This window comes from Procambarus clarkii, chromosome 21, assembly GCF_040958095.1.
Source record: "Procambarus clarkii isolate CNS0578487 chromosome 21, FALCON_Pclarkii_2.0, whole genome shotgun sequence".
Classification (NCBI taxonomy): Eukaryota; Metazoa; Arthropoda; class Malacostraca; order Decapoda; family Cambaridae; genus Procambarus; species Procambarus clarkii.
Window position 1 is genome coordinate 25,349,551 of NC_091170.1, and position 12,784 is coordinate 25,362,334.

The following is a 12,784-nucleotide window of genomic DNA, read 5'->3' on the forward strand; positions in this document are numbered from 1 at the left end:
CACAGTATGAAAACTGCAACAAAACGTCACCTCACAACATTCCAACACAAGAATATTTACTCCATAACATACACCCCCACCACTGTACCTTGTAACCTGGTGGAGGTGGGGCCCCTTGCTGGACTCAAGCATGGGTTGGACATGCATATGAGTGGGACTGGATGGGCATAATAGGAGCTGCCTTGTATGGCCCAATAGGCCTGCTGCAGTCACCTGTGTTCCGAAGTCCGTATATTCATATCCAAAAACTACGAACCAGAGCTTGGCCGAAAGAGACGCCAGACCCCATAAACTCACCTGCAGAACGTAGGCACGAACGTGTCATGACACGTTCAAGTGTAGATATGATAGAGCCCAATAGGCTCAGGAACCTGTACACCTGTTGATTGACGGTTGAGAGGCGGGACCAAAGTGCCAGAGCTCAACCCCCGCAAGCACAATTAGGTGAGTACACAACGTAGCCGAGAAGATGTCAGGAGCACCGCCTGTGGAAGACGGCAAAGCCGCACATGCAGGAGAAGAGTAGGGTGGAGGCGAAGGAGGGCTCGCACAGCCATACGCAGGGAAAACCCTACGTCCAACCTGTCCTCTTGAAAAGAACGTCGCTTTTGGCCGTTTGCCCGTATGGCCGAATTTGGACATAATTTGAAAATGAAAAAAAATGAAAATAAATTTGGGATTTTTTTTTCAACAACAGTAAGTTAAGGGTCCTCTGATAGGTTTGGTGGGCAGGAAATTCTCATAAAGTTGCAAAACGTTATGAAAAACGTTAATTTAAAGTGTCCTCTTATAACCTCTGCGCGTACGCCGGACGACTCAAATAGAAAACGGAACAGAACGTCACTTTTGTGAGTCGATTTCATTTCAAACTACGTCCAAATTTGGCCATAGCGCGCATACGAGCCAAAAGTGACGTTATTTTTAAGAGACGTCCTCCCTATAGCGGCAATCCAGAACACCCCAGTAGCTATGGGGGTGACTGGAGAAGTGAGAGGAGCGAGAGGTGAAGCACCCGAGAGAAAAGTAGGCAGAACACCAGCACACGTGCACACCACCTATATCAAAATAAACTACCATGGCCCAAGCACAGCCGCAGGGATGCCAGACTGGGCTCGCTAGAAGTCGTGAGCTGAAGAAATAAAAATCACGAATGTGACCATAATCTGACAAAATATTGTTGTTAATGACTGATTCCTTGTTCAGAGTATACAGATCACCTGTGAACCGCAGGCGAAAAGAGTAGTAAGTAGCGAAACATACAGAGCATAGCTCTACATGCGGGCTACAAGTAGCCCAATCTGGCAACCATGCAACGCAGGACAGTCGGTCTGAACTGCACAACCCGCTCAGTGGGAAGGTGCCAACAAGGAAAATGGAAAGAAAATGAGCAGTGCCAAGACAGAGTACGGAGAGAAGATACAATCACGAAAGAACGAAACAGGACCGACAAGCCCAAGAAAGGACTTGAGGGAAGCCACACCGGAAGACGACAGACGTTTCAATAATACGGGAAGAAGCAAAAACCTTCCCAAATCTTTGAGAACCAATAGAAGCAAGCATAAAGCATGAAGGCACATAAAGGCACAGTCGTACCCGAGACCAAAAGTCATGCAGAACCCCGAGAAGAGGGGGAACATGACGGCGGAGGTCCATCCCAAGAAGGGCGGAGAAACAGAAAAATACCAACCGACAGGACAGAACCGACGGATCCAAGGGACAAGGAACTGAACCGGGAAGGGGCCAACGCCCAACAACTCGTACGAAGAGGGGGGAAGAAAAAAACCCACTCCTCGTAACCTCAAGCCCCGCCCAGAGGGTAGAAAAACCCGGGCAGGGTCCAACGAGGCCTGAGGCCCCCCCCCCCCTGGAAACACAAACCGAAACTGTCTCTATTTTCCGCTTGTTACAACTTGTAATAAAGTTGTTACATCTTGGCTTAATGTGTTTATGACGTATTAGAACGTTGTTACAACTTGATATATTGGTTGTTATAACTGGTTAGGAGGTGTTAAAACTTGTTCGAACGTTGCACCAACGTCGTAGTTTCGGTGTGTGTTTGGCGGGCCAAGTCAGCCCCTCACCAGCCCCGATAACCCAAACAACAGGCCCCGGGGCCGAGCCGTCCCCACAAAGCCCCAGCTTCACAATAAGAAGCCAGAGCAGCCAGAAAAGTACTAAGGAAGGGAGCCCACTGGCAGACTTATACAATTCGGCTGAAGGAACAGGCTCGAATGCCACCATCGCTACCCCGGAAGGGGAAATCCCTGAGACCACCCGAGTCTCAAGACCATTGAAGCCCTGCACCGATCCCGAACCCACAAATGGTAAGGATCCGCATGTAAGAAGGAAGGAGAGGGGGGACCAGACTAGACCACAACAGGGGTAAGACAAGGGGGACGGAAGGAAACAAAACCGAAGCGACCGACACCCCCAAGCCCCGTCACACTAACCAAAACGGGGCAGCTTCGGGGCCTCTGGGGAGCAACCTAGCGCGCTGCCACCACCGAAACTCAACATGCAACGCCCATGCTGCCTACACCCACATAGTCAGCAGAAGACTGGGTAAGCGAGCCACAAACAACCAACAAAACTCGCAGGGCTCCGGGTCGAAGGTGCCACCGACCCCACAGGCAGCAGATGGAGGCAAAAACAATGAGTCACCGTGAGAAGAGGGGACAGAGCAACCCTCGAACTCGTACAAAGCGAAGGGGTGGACTCCGGGGTCACATCCATTGGACCCATGCATCCCCGTGGGGATTCCCAGGGTTCTGAGATGGAACTCACGCTCAGGGAAGCCCAGGCAGGGTACTGCTAACCGGCGCCCAAGTCTACCAAACAACTTTCTAAGAACTGAACCCCCGGGACGTGTACACTCACGGGGACCTAGCAGGGGGAACCACTGGAAGACGGAAAAGTACTCAGTCCACAGGGGGCAAGAACAAAGGCAGACCCCCCCTCCACCAGGCAGACAAACAAAAAGAAAAAGAAAACCCCGCAGGAGGCCAACGTCCCCAGGCGGAACAGAGCCGGCCACTATGATTGGTGAAAACAAGCTGTGCAATACCCTGCGCCCCTACCAGTGCAAACTGCCCCTATCCTAAGGCGAACAAGGAAGACAGAACACCCAAGCACACAAAGGGCGGCCGAAAACCAAGCAGTAAACGGCCTAGCAGAGGGAGAACCCAAGGAACTTATAGAAGGTGGCCTCAAGCCCCAAGGACAGTACTTACAGGGCACCTAGGGAAGGAAACCGTAGGCATATGCAGCCCGAGTACTGGAGAATCACTCCCGGCTCACGCACCACCTAGAAGACAGTCACCACATACTAGGTACAGTGCTGAAACAACCACCGGAGCCAGAGCACACGACTTTAGACTCTAGCATCAGCCTTAGAACTGATGGGTGGATAGTCAGCGCGAGGGGTCTGGGGCTCTCCCTTCCCACTCTTGGGGAGGGGGGAGCTGCGCAGACAGCAGCACGGCGACATGTGACGTCTTTCTCGTTTGCTAGTTTTTTAGGGGAGTTCTATCCACTTGTTCGGCTTTTGGTAGCAATATTTTCACCAGAATAGGGGTTTGTTTTGGGATGCTTACCTTTCTGGGTGCCTGACCCGGTCGATGGCAGACATAGAATGCTTCCAACCACAAGGGGGTTTCTATAGGCCATTGCTCCCCCATGCCTCTCTGAGGGGGCCAGGTTCTGGCTCGTGGTCCCCGGTAGGCCTACAGAACTCCATATACATTACTGATGCCAAAGTCTGACATTAGCATATCAGCCCAGTAAGCTCCAGGAAGCCGCAGGGGCTCCCCCTAGAAAAGATGTAGTAGGTCTTTCTATGTTTTGTGTGAGTTTGTTGGTTAACATCCATAAGTGGACTTTTTTTAATTCATTATTTACAACATTATTTAAAATGTGTGGGTTGAGGTCTCAGTAGATGAGGGTAGTATCGTCAGCAAATAATATGGGTTTAAGAATGTTCGAGACATTAGGCAGATCACTGATGTGTATAAGAAATAGGAGAGGTCCTAGGAGTTCAACAATAATAACTCTAGTACAGTACTTTTTAGGACCAGTCTTCCTTCAGAGGGCCCTTATCGCTGCTCTTGACAGTTTGTTTTCTATAAATCACCACCTTCTTCGTTGCTTCCATCTTGCCTTTGTCTCCTTGAAAGCTAGCAACGCTATTGTTATCCTTCCTTCCGACAAAAGCAATTCGGTGGTTGCCCTTGACCATGCGGATTACCTCCAGAAAGCTGATGTTTTGCTCTCCGACTCCTGTACATGTGCTTCTCTAATTTCTAAGCCTTTTAATTGCCTTAAAACTTCTTTCAACAGCAAGATAAGACAGCTCTATTTTTTGTCCTCCTGATTTTGTTTTATAAAACGTTTCCGTATTCCGTTTCCGTATTTGCCCTTCTCTTCCTTATTTCTACGGACTACCTGAGACTCCTAATCCTGGTGTGTTCTTCTTTGTCCTGTTATTTCTCCTAGAGGCTCTGTTGGCTATCTTCTTGCCTTCTGGCTTGCCAAAATTCTCCCTCCTTATTTTTGTACTTTTTCTCCTTCCCACCTCCATCTTATCCAACAGGAAGTCATCTGTATTTTTCCAGGGGCATAGAAGTGTAACAAGAGACTTTGAACTAGGTACCCCGCAGGGTGGTGTCCTCAGTCCTACCTTATTTAATATCTTAATAAACACGCTGTTAAACTCTATACCGAGCAAACCCAACGTCCACATCATTAGCTATGCTGATATAATGATACACACCACTGGGTATGCTAACACGCAGAACACTCTTAACTCTGTATAAGACTCATGTCAGGACCTAGATTTAATTATCTCAGCAGAGAAAACAAAGATACTAAATTGGCGCCCATCCAGGCAGGGAGGAGCTGTTCGCAAGATGCAACTGTCTGATGGCTCCCAGCTTGACTATGTAAACAGATTCAAATACGTTGGCCTTGAGGTGCCACTGTATGGTCCTGTTGTATTCAGACTCTGTCGTCAGTATAAAGAGAGGCTCCGAGCTCTCAAGGCTGTTGCAGGTTATCACTCAGGCTATGGTGCCAAAGTCAGACTCGGACTCCCAGTTGACATTATCAGTAGCAGTTATAAAATTGTCTATAGCAGTTTCATTGTGTAGTCTAAAACGTATCTCTCTTTACTCAAGAGGTGGTTTGCTAATGTTGTTAGTTAATAAATGGCCCACTGCCTCTTGACGAAAGGCGGTGGAGTTTCTGACGGGGAAAGGAAGAGACAATTGCGCATCGCGTCCCGCAGGCGTGGTGCGGCCAGCCTGGGTGGCATAAAAGGCGCGGGAAGTCAGGTCCCGCTCTCACTCCCTCTCCCGACCAGGTCCAAGATTCACGAAGCGTTCTCACTGTTCTGTTCTACTCCTCCAGGGTAGGCGCATGCCGTAGAGCGGTCTGTCGGTTTGGGTGAGCTACGCCATGTTATCATTTATTTAAGTTCCCTAAATTATTTTATTACTTTGTTCAGCTTTCAGTTATGCCTTGTATTTACTTACTATTCCTGTTGCAGCGTTAAGGCAGTGTCCATTACCGTGGGATATGCAAATAATTTTGTTTTCACTTTTGAGACTATTATTGGTTTACTCTAGACCATCTATTCCATGAATAAGTACTGTTTAATTAACCAATCTATCCCATGAACTTTACAATTTTAATCTATCCAAACTATACCATGCATATATTACTGTTCAACCTAACCATCCTATACCTTGTATAGTCCTGCTTTAATCTACCCAAATTATCCATGATTATCACTGTTTACTCTTTTATTTGTTCAGCTTAAATACAAGTATATTATATCTTTTATTTGTTCAGCTTAAATACAAGTATATTATAATACGGTCTTAAGCTATTTACTTGTTCAGTTTCAGTTTGTCTTGTATTTACTCCGCTATTTATTCTCTGTTTCTAGCACTGCTTACGCCTCATGCCTTTCTTACTGTTTTGGCCTCGCTATGTTATTTATAATTTTTAAGTTTCTAAGATTAATTTGTTACATAGTCCAGCTCCAGTTATGCCCGGTATTTACTTAATAACACTGTTGCAGTGTTAAAGCAGTGTACATTTCTAGTGGGATACTCAAATAATTTTGTTTTTACTTTTGAGATTATTATTGTTTGAATTCTTCTATACTATACCACGATTAATACTGTCTTAATATAAACAAACTATACAATGAGTAATACGGTCTTATTATAACCAAACTATACCATGAATATTACTGTTCAATCTATACATGAATATTACTCTCTTAATCTATTTTAACTGCTCAGAGTTTATTACATTGGTTTTATTACGATAGCATTGGCTATGTCCGGTATTCTCAATCACTATGGACACTTAACTTTACCTTGCTTTTGTCTACTTGTGTATGTGACGGTTGCCGGTGCGGCAGCTGGGCCTCCCTGCCTGTTTTCCCCCGTTAGACCTGTCGATGCTTACTTTTTCATTTTCCGCAGTGGCGAGAAGCCGGATCACGCAGCAACTGCAACACGGAAGAGGGCTCGGGCGACGTCGCGTGAGGACAACAGCGCAGTGGGGTGAGGACGCAGCCGGCCTTCGCTTCGCCTCCCCCCCTCGGGGGCCTCCTCGGGCGGCTCTGATGTGCACGGCGACCACACTTCCCAGAGGCCACTGCCGGCAAAGCGGCGGGTGGCACAGCGTCGCAGCCTCCACCTTTTTCGGCCGACGATTGGACGACGCTGCAGGCGCCCATCGCGCAGGCTCGGGGGCCCTCTCATGTCACAAGCCTTCAGGGCATGGGAACCACCGAGGCAGACCCTGCCGCGGCTGCTACAGCCGCCCCTGCCCCCCACCTTCACCGACCGTCGCCCACGGGCCAAGGCCAGGGGGCATAAGTCGAGGCGATGTGCGAGCTCCTCCAGTTTGTCCTCCTTCCTTCCTAGTTTTGTAGCGTAGTTGCTCTGCCTCCTTGAGGTTTCCCTCGCGGCCAGCGGGCACTCGCCCTTCGGGGGGGGGGGTCCGGCCTGCTGGCCTGCGGGGTGGGGGTGCAGCGCCCGTCCCCAAGTGTTCCGCTGTCCGCAGCTACTACTTTGACTTTACAGACATTCTACTAGTAAGCCCTACCTTGTCAGGTAATTCCTTCCTTGGCGGCTCGGCCTCTGGCCTGGGGTTATTTTCTTCTCCAAATACATATCAGGCTTCCCCAGTCACTATGTTTTCTGCCGCCTGATTATTCTCCAGCTAGGGTTTCCCTTATGTTATGTTGTTCACTTTGGTGTCCTGTTATACTTAGTATTAGATTTGTTACATTCGCCTCACTGCTAATTCTAGACATTAGGACATTAGGTTTCTGCAGAGTTTGTTACTAGGCTATAAGATTACGTTTTACTACGGGTGTACAATTTAAGACGTTTCGTGTACTTTGCGTTAGCCACGGCTATGTTATACATTTGTTAAGTCCTATTTAAAAGCCTGTTTTACTTCTGCAGAATTATTTATCATGTCAATAAAATTACGCCCCCAAGGCTTGGTGTCTTCCTTCCCCTGATCAGAAAATGCTAATAAATGTTAGTTAAGAGAAATGTGGGGTAATGGTCTGTAGTGCTATCGGTGATTATACCTGAAGTAAGCGGAGAGGTTATGTTTGTCCAGATGTGATCTAGAGTCGTGGCAGTGCTATCAGTGATTCTAGTAGGTCTAGTGATTAAGGGTATGAGGAAGCAGGAATTCATACAGTTGAGGAAGCTAACAGCAGTAGGGTGTTCTGGCTCGCAGAGGTCAATATTAAAGTCCCCTGCGATAATTAGGTGGTTTTTGTTCAGTCTGTTATCAAGTATTAGATTTCTAAGGTTTGAGTTGAATTCGGACACATCAGTGTTAGGAATTCTATAAACTGCACCCACAGACAGGATAGACTCGGCACCCTTGACTCTGAAGCTGGCGAAGATATACTCCCCATAGCAGTCTCTAGTTCTAATTTCTTTTAAGCATGTTAGTTCTTGGTGGTAGTAAAGAGCAGTGCCTCCACCTCTCTGAAGTTGACGACAGTTGTGAATTGCTGAGTAGTTAGGCATGTTAAAGAGTTGAGTAGTATCCTCTTTCAACCATGTTTCAGTAAGTATAATAAAAGAGAATTTGTTGTCAATAGCTTCAACCAAGGCACTAACATCATCGAAGTGTTTACCTAGGGATCTAACGTTCAAATTGATTACAGAGATATTGTGATTATGAGTTAATACATTGTTTACATCATGTGCTGCAAAATATCTGCAATTTAGATAATAATAATAATAATAATAATAATTTTTATTTAGGCAAAGGTACATACATAAAGAGATTTTACAAAGTTTGTTGGCTTTATAGATAGGAGCTAGTACATACAATGCCTAAAGCCACTATTACGCAAAGCGTTTCGGGCAGGAAAAAACACTACTGACTAAAGCTTAAAACTAATGGGTAAAAAGAAAAAAATGCGTTGAGTACAAATAAAAATAGAGGTAAAAGAGGGGGGAACATTGTTGAAAAAACAGCACAAATAAAATTACAAATTATTACAGAAAATTACATTAAAACAGCGTTGATTTGTAAAACAAAAAAAAAACAAAAAACATACATGGGTTGACAATAGAGAGGTAAGGTAGGTTACAGGGAATTTATTAGGTATAGCTTCGTTTTTAACTTAAACTGGTTGAGAGAGGTACTGTCTTTAACATGGTTGGGAAGGTCATTCCACATCCTGGGCCCCTTGATTTGTAGAGCATTTCTGGTTTGATTAAGTCGTACTCTAGGAATATCAAAACTGTATTTATTTCTGGTGTGGTGCTCATGGGTTCTGTTACAACCTTCTATGAAGCTTTTGAGATCAGGATTGGCATTACAATTTAGCGTTTTGTATATGTATAGTACACATGAGAGAATGTGCAGTGACTTAATGTCTAACATATTCAGGGATTTGAATAGGGGTACCGAGTGATGTCTGGGGCCAGAATTGGATATTGTCCTAATAGCAGCTTTGTGTTGAGTAATTAGAGGACGTAAGTGATTTTGGGTAGTAGAGCCCCAAGCACAAATACCATAGTTGAGATATGGATAGATAAAAGTATAGATCATTGAAGTGATTATTGTCATAGATAGTGGATAGGAGGTTAAGTTCTGGGTATATACTTGACTGCATAAAAAAAGCGATGGAGTGCGAAAAGATACGTGAATTTAGAGACAATTCTATAACCAATGTTCCAGCGATGTGTCAATATTTAATTCAAAAAGATCTGCTACCAGAAATTTTAGCCAAATATCCCCAGTTTGCTAACTGTAGGTAGTAACTAGGTGATTGTAACCTATCCACCGCTGCCCACTGGATGGGGGCGGTGTGCAGGACAAACATATAAATTTTGACACTAGCTCTCCACATATGTCAGTTGCTTAATTTAGAACCTGTACTTGAGGTCGATCTCGAACCCATTGTTGATGTGACGACTTATATTGAATTTTGTAACTAGCTCATCAAGATTGTAACTTGCTTAGCTAAATGAATTGTGGGGTTCAGTCCCTGAGCCCATTATGTGCCTCTGTAACCCTTTCCACTACCGCCCACAAGATGAGTATGGGGTGTATAATAAATTAACTAAACAAACCACCTCCATCACTCTCAGGACTTCATAAAAAGACTTAAACTTCCTTCTAAGACTTCTTAAGCCTGCAGCCCTCCTGTAAGATGCTTAGTCTTGATGTTGATTCTCTGTTTACTAATATTCCCCTTGATGATGATCTCTCTTTCCTTAGTCAGAAGGCGACTGAGGGCCATCCTCTCCCGTATTGACGTTTTCCGTGAACTCATCAGAGTCTGTGTTGATGCTATCTCCTCTTTCATTGAAAAATACTTCTCTCAAACTTTTGGTGTTGCTATAGGTTCATCTCTCTTCTGTTCTTGCCAATTTCTATACAGATTAATTCGAAACTGTTCGTCATCCCACTATTGTTCTTTGTCCCTATGTTCCCCATCCTGTTTGTCTTGTCCTCTCCAATACTCTAGTGAAACTGGCCGAACACTAAATGACAAGTTAAGAAACACACAAGAAGTGCTAATGTGGACCCTGTATACCACTTATGTCAGACCAATCCTGGAATATGCAGCTCCAGCCTGTAGTCCATACTTAGTTAAACACAAGACAAAGTTAGAGAAGATTCAGCGGTATGCAACCAGGCTCGTCCCGGAACTGAGAGGAATGAGCTACGGGGAAAGGCTAAAGGAGCCTCACGTCCCTGGAAAACAGAAGAGTAAGGGGGAACATGATAACCACCTACAAATGTGTGTGACTGTGTGTGTGTGTTTTTGCGCCGAGACCGCCCCTCGAGCGATGATCGATGATCAAATAAAATTTTAAACCACCAGCGCACGAAAAAAAAAACCCACCGTCGACCTCGTGTCGGGAGAGACCTACCCGCCAAATTTAAGCATATTAATAAGCGGAGGAAAAGAAACCAACAGGGATTCCCTTAGTAAGGGCGACTGAACGGGGAAGAGCCCAGCGCATAACCTCGTGTCTTAACCGGCACGAGGGGTGTTGCGTTTCGGAGGGTCCGGCACGCCGTCCCATACCGCCTAAGTCAAGCTTGAAAGCGGCCACTACCCATGGAGGGTGACAGGCCCGTGTGGCGGCGCCCGCGAGGGCATAGATGGGGCGGTCGGAAAGGGCCTCTCTGTAGAGTCGGGTTGCTTAATAATGCAGCCCAAAGCAGGTGGTAAACTCCATCTAAGGCTAAATATGACCACGAGACCGATAGAGGACAAGTACCGTGAGGGAAAGTTGAAAAGAACTTTGAAGAGAGAGTTCAAGAGTACGTGAAACCGTTAAGAGCCAAACGGGTGGAACCTCGAAGGTCGAACTGGGGGATTCAGCTCGTCGGCTGTCGGCTGGGTGGGGACGTAACAAAGCGACCCAGGAATACTTGGGCGTGCCTCCACCCACGCCGGCGTCGGCGGGCGTATTTCGCCTCACAGTAGGTCGCCGCGACCCGTTGGGGATTGGGTGGTTATAGAATAGGAGCTGCCTCGTATGGGCCAATAGGCCTTCTGCAGTTACCTTTGTTCTTATGTTCTTATGTTCTTAAAAATCTAAGGGGAATTGACAGGGTGGACAAAGACAAACTCTTCAGCACGGGTGGGGCACGAACAAGGGGACACAGGTGGAAATTTAGTACCCAGATGAGCCGCAGAGATGTTAGAAAGAATTTTTTCAGTGTCAGAGTAGTTAATTAATGGAATGCACTAGGCAGTGATGTGGTGGAGGCTGATTCCATACACAGTTTCAAATGTAGATATGATACAGCCCAGTAGGCTCAGGAATCTATACACCAGTTGATTGACAGCCGAGAGGCGGGACCAAAGAGACAAAACTCAACCCCCGCAAGCACAACTAGGCGAGTACAAGAAGTGTTAAGTCTGCAGACACAAACAATGCTCTTCTGTTATGTTAGCGACTTTAATCATCCTATAGATAGGTCTTCTTCGAAAATAATCTTTTCTGCCTCTTCTCTTCACAGATGCCATCTTGTTGAATCAGCTCTGATACACTAATGCCCAACATGAACCTTAGTCCTGGCTTTGTAGCTGTTGACCCTTTTCTTTTCACAGTACATACGTAAATGCTACAACCTTCTTTACAAATGTGATCTGACTTGAGATTTGCCCCTGTTGCTTATTCCTACCCCCTTTTCTTAATCTTACTCTCCTTAATTTCGTAATTCTTACCTTTTTCTTACATTCATCCTATTCTTACTAAATTTTTACATTCAGCCTATTCATACCTTATTCTTACATTCATGCTATTCTTACCTTTCTCCTACCTGCTCCTCACCTCAATCTCTTACCTTATATCTGCCTGTACCATCCTCCTCCTTTCACACGGCATGATAATAGTTAAGGTTGGACCAAAATGTTGTCATTTCTTTCACTTTTAACTGTCTGGTTTGGTCATAGTTAGTAACAAAGTTGTATTGGTGTATAATCACCTAAGTTTAATTACATGATGAGAGCAATGCTCATGGTGTTCTGTCTTCCCAGTACTCTTTGTTATAATGTATAATGCTTTGAAGCTATTGACAGTTTTGGCCTTTGCCGCTTACTCACTTAACTTGTTCCAACCGTCTATCACTCATCACATTTGCCAAAGTGAACTTTCCAATAGTTTTTTGGCAGCTTCCTTAATTTTTCCTTAATTTACACCTCTTGTTCTTGAAGTTGGAGTTTACAAAAATTCTTCCTTGTCAATTTTGTAGATTCCTGTTACTGTTTTGCCAGTAGTAATCACGTCACCATCTTTCCTTCTACTTTTAGCTTTGGTATATTTAATGCCTATAACCTCTCCTTGTAGCTCGTTTTTAGTTCTTGAATCTATTTAGTTGCATGTCTTGCAGTGTATGTTGCATGAAACTTTTCTCATTTAATTAAGTGCTTCTTGAGATATTGGCACCTTACCTACCTTGAGATGATTTCGGGGCTTACCGTCCCTGAGGCCCAGTCCTCGACCAGACCTCGTTGCTGGACTGGTCAACCAGGCTGTTGGATGCGGCTGCGAGCAGCCTGACATATGAGTCACAACCTGATTGAACAGGTATCCTTTGGATATTGTTATCAAGTTCTCTCTTGAACACTGTGAGGGGTCAGCCTGTTTTGCTCCTTATGTGTAGTGGAAGCATGTTGAACAAGTCTCAGGCCTCTGAAGTTTATAGAGTTCTCTCTCAGAGTACCTACTGCACCTCTGCTTTTCAACGGGGTATTCTGCACATC

General features: G+C 45.5%; 1 long non-coding RNA gene across 1 annotated transcript; it reads left to right on the forward strand.

Moving 5' to 3' along the window:
• The first annotated feature begins 5,359 nt into the window (after positions 1 to 5,359).
• LOC123769174 (uncharacterized) lies at positions 5,360 to 6,901 on the forward strand. The gene is made up of 2 exons (XR_011229257.1): positions 5,360 to 5,439; positions 6,492 to 6,901. It is a non-coding gene; the product is annotated as an uncharacterized lncRNA (long non-coding RNA).
• Positions 6,902 to 12,784: the final 5,883 nt, after the last annotated feature.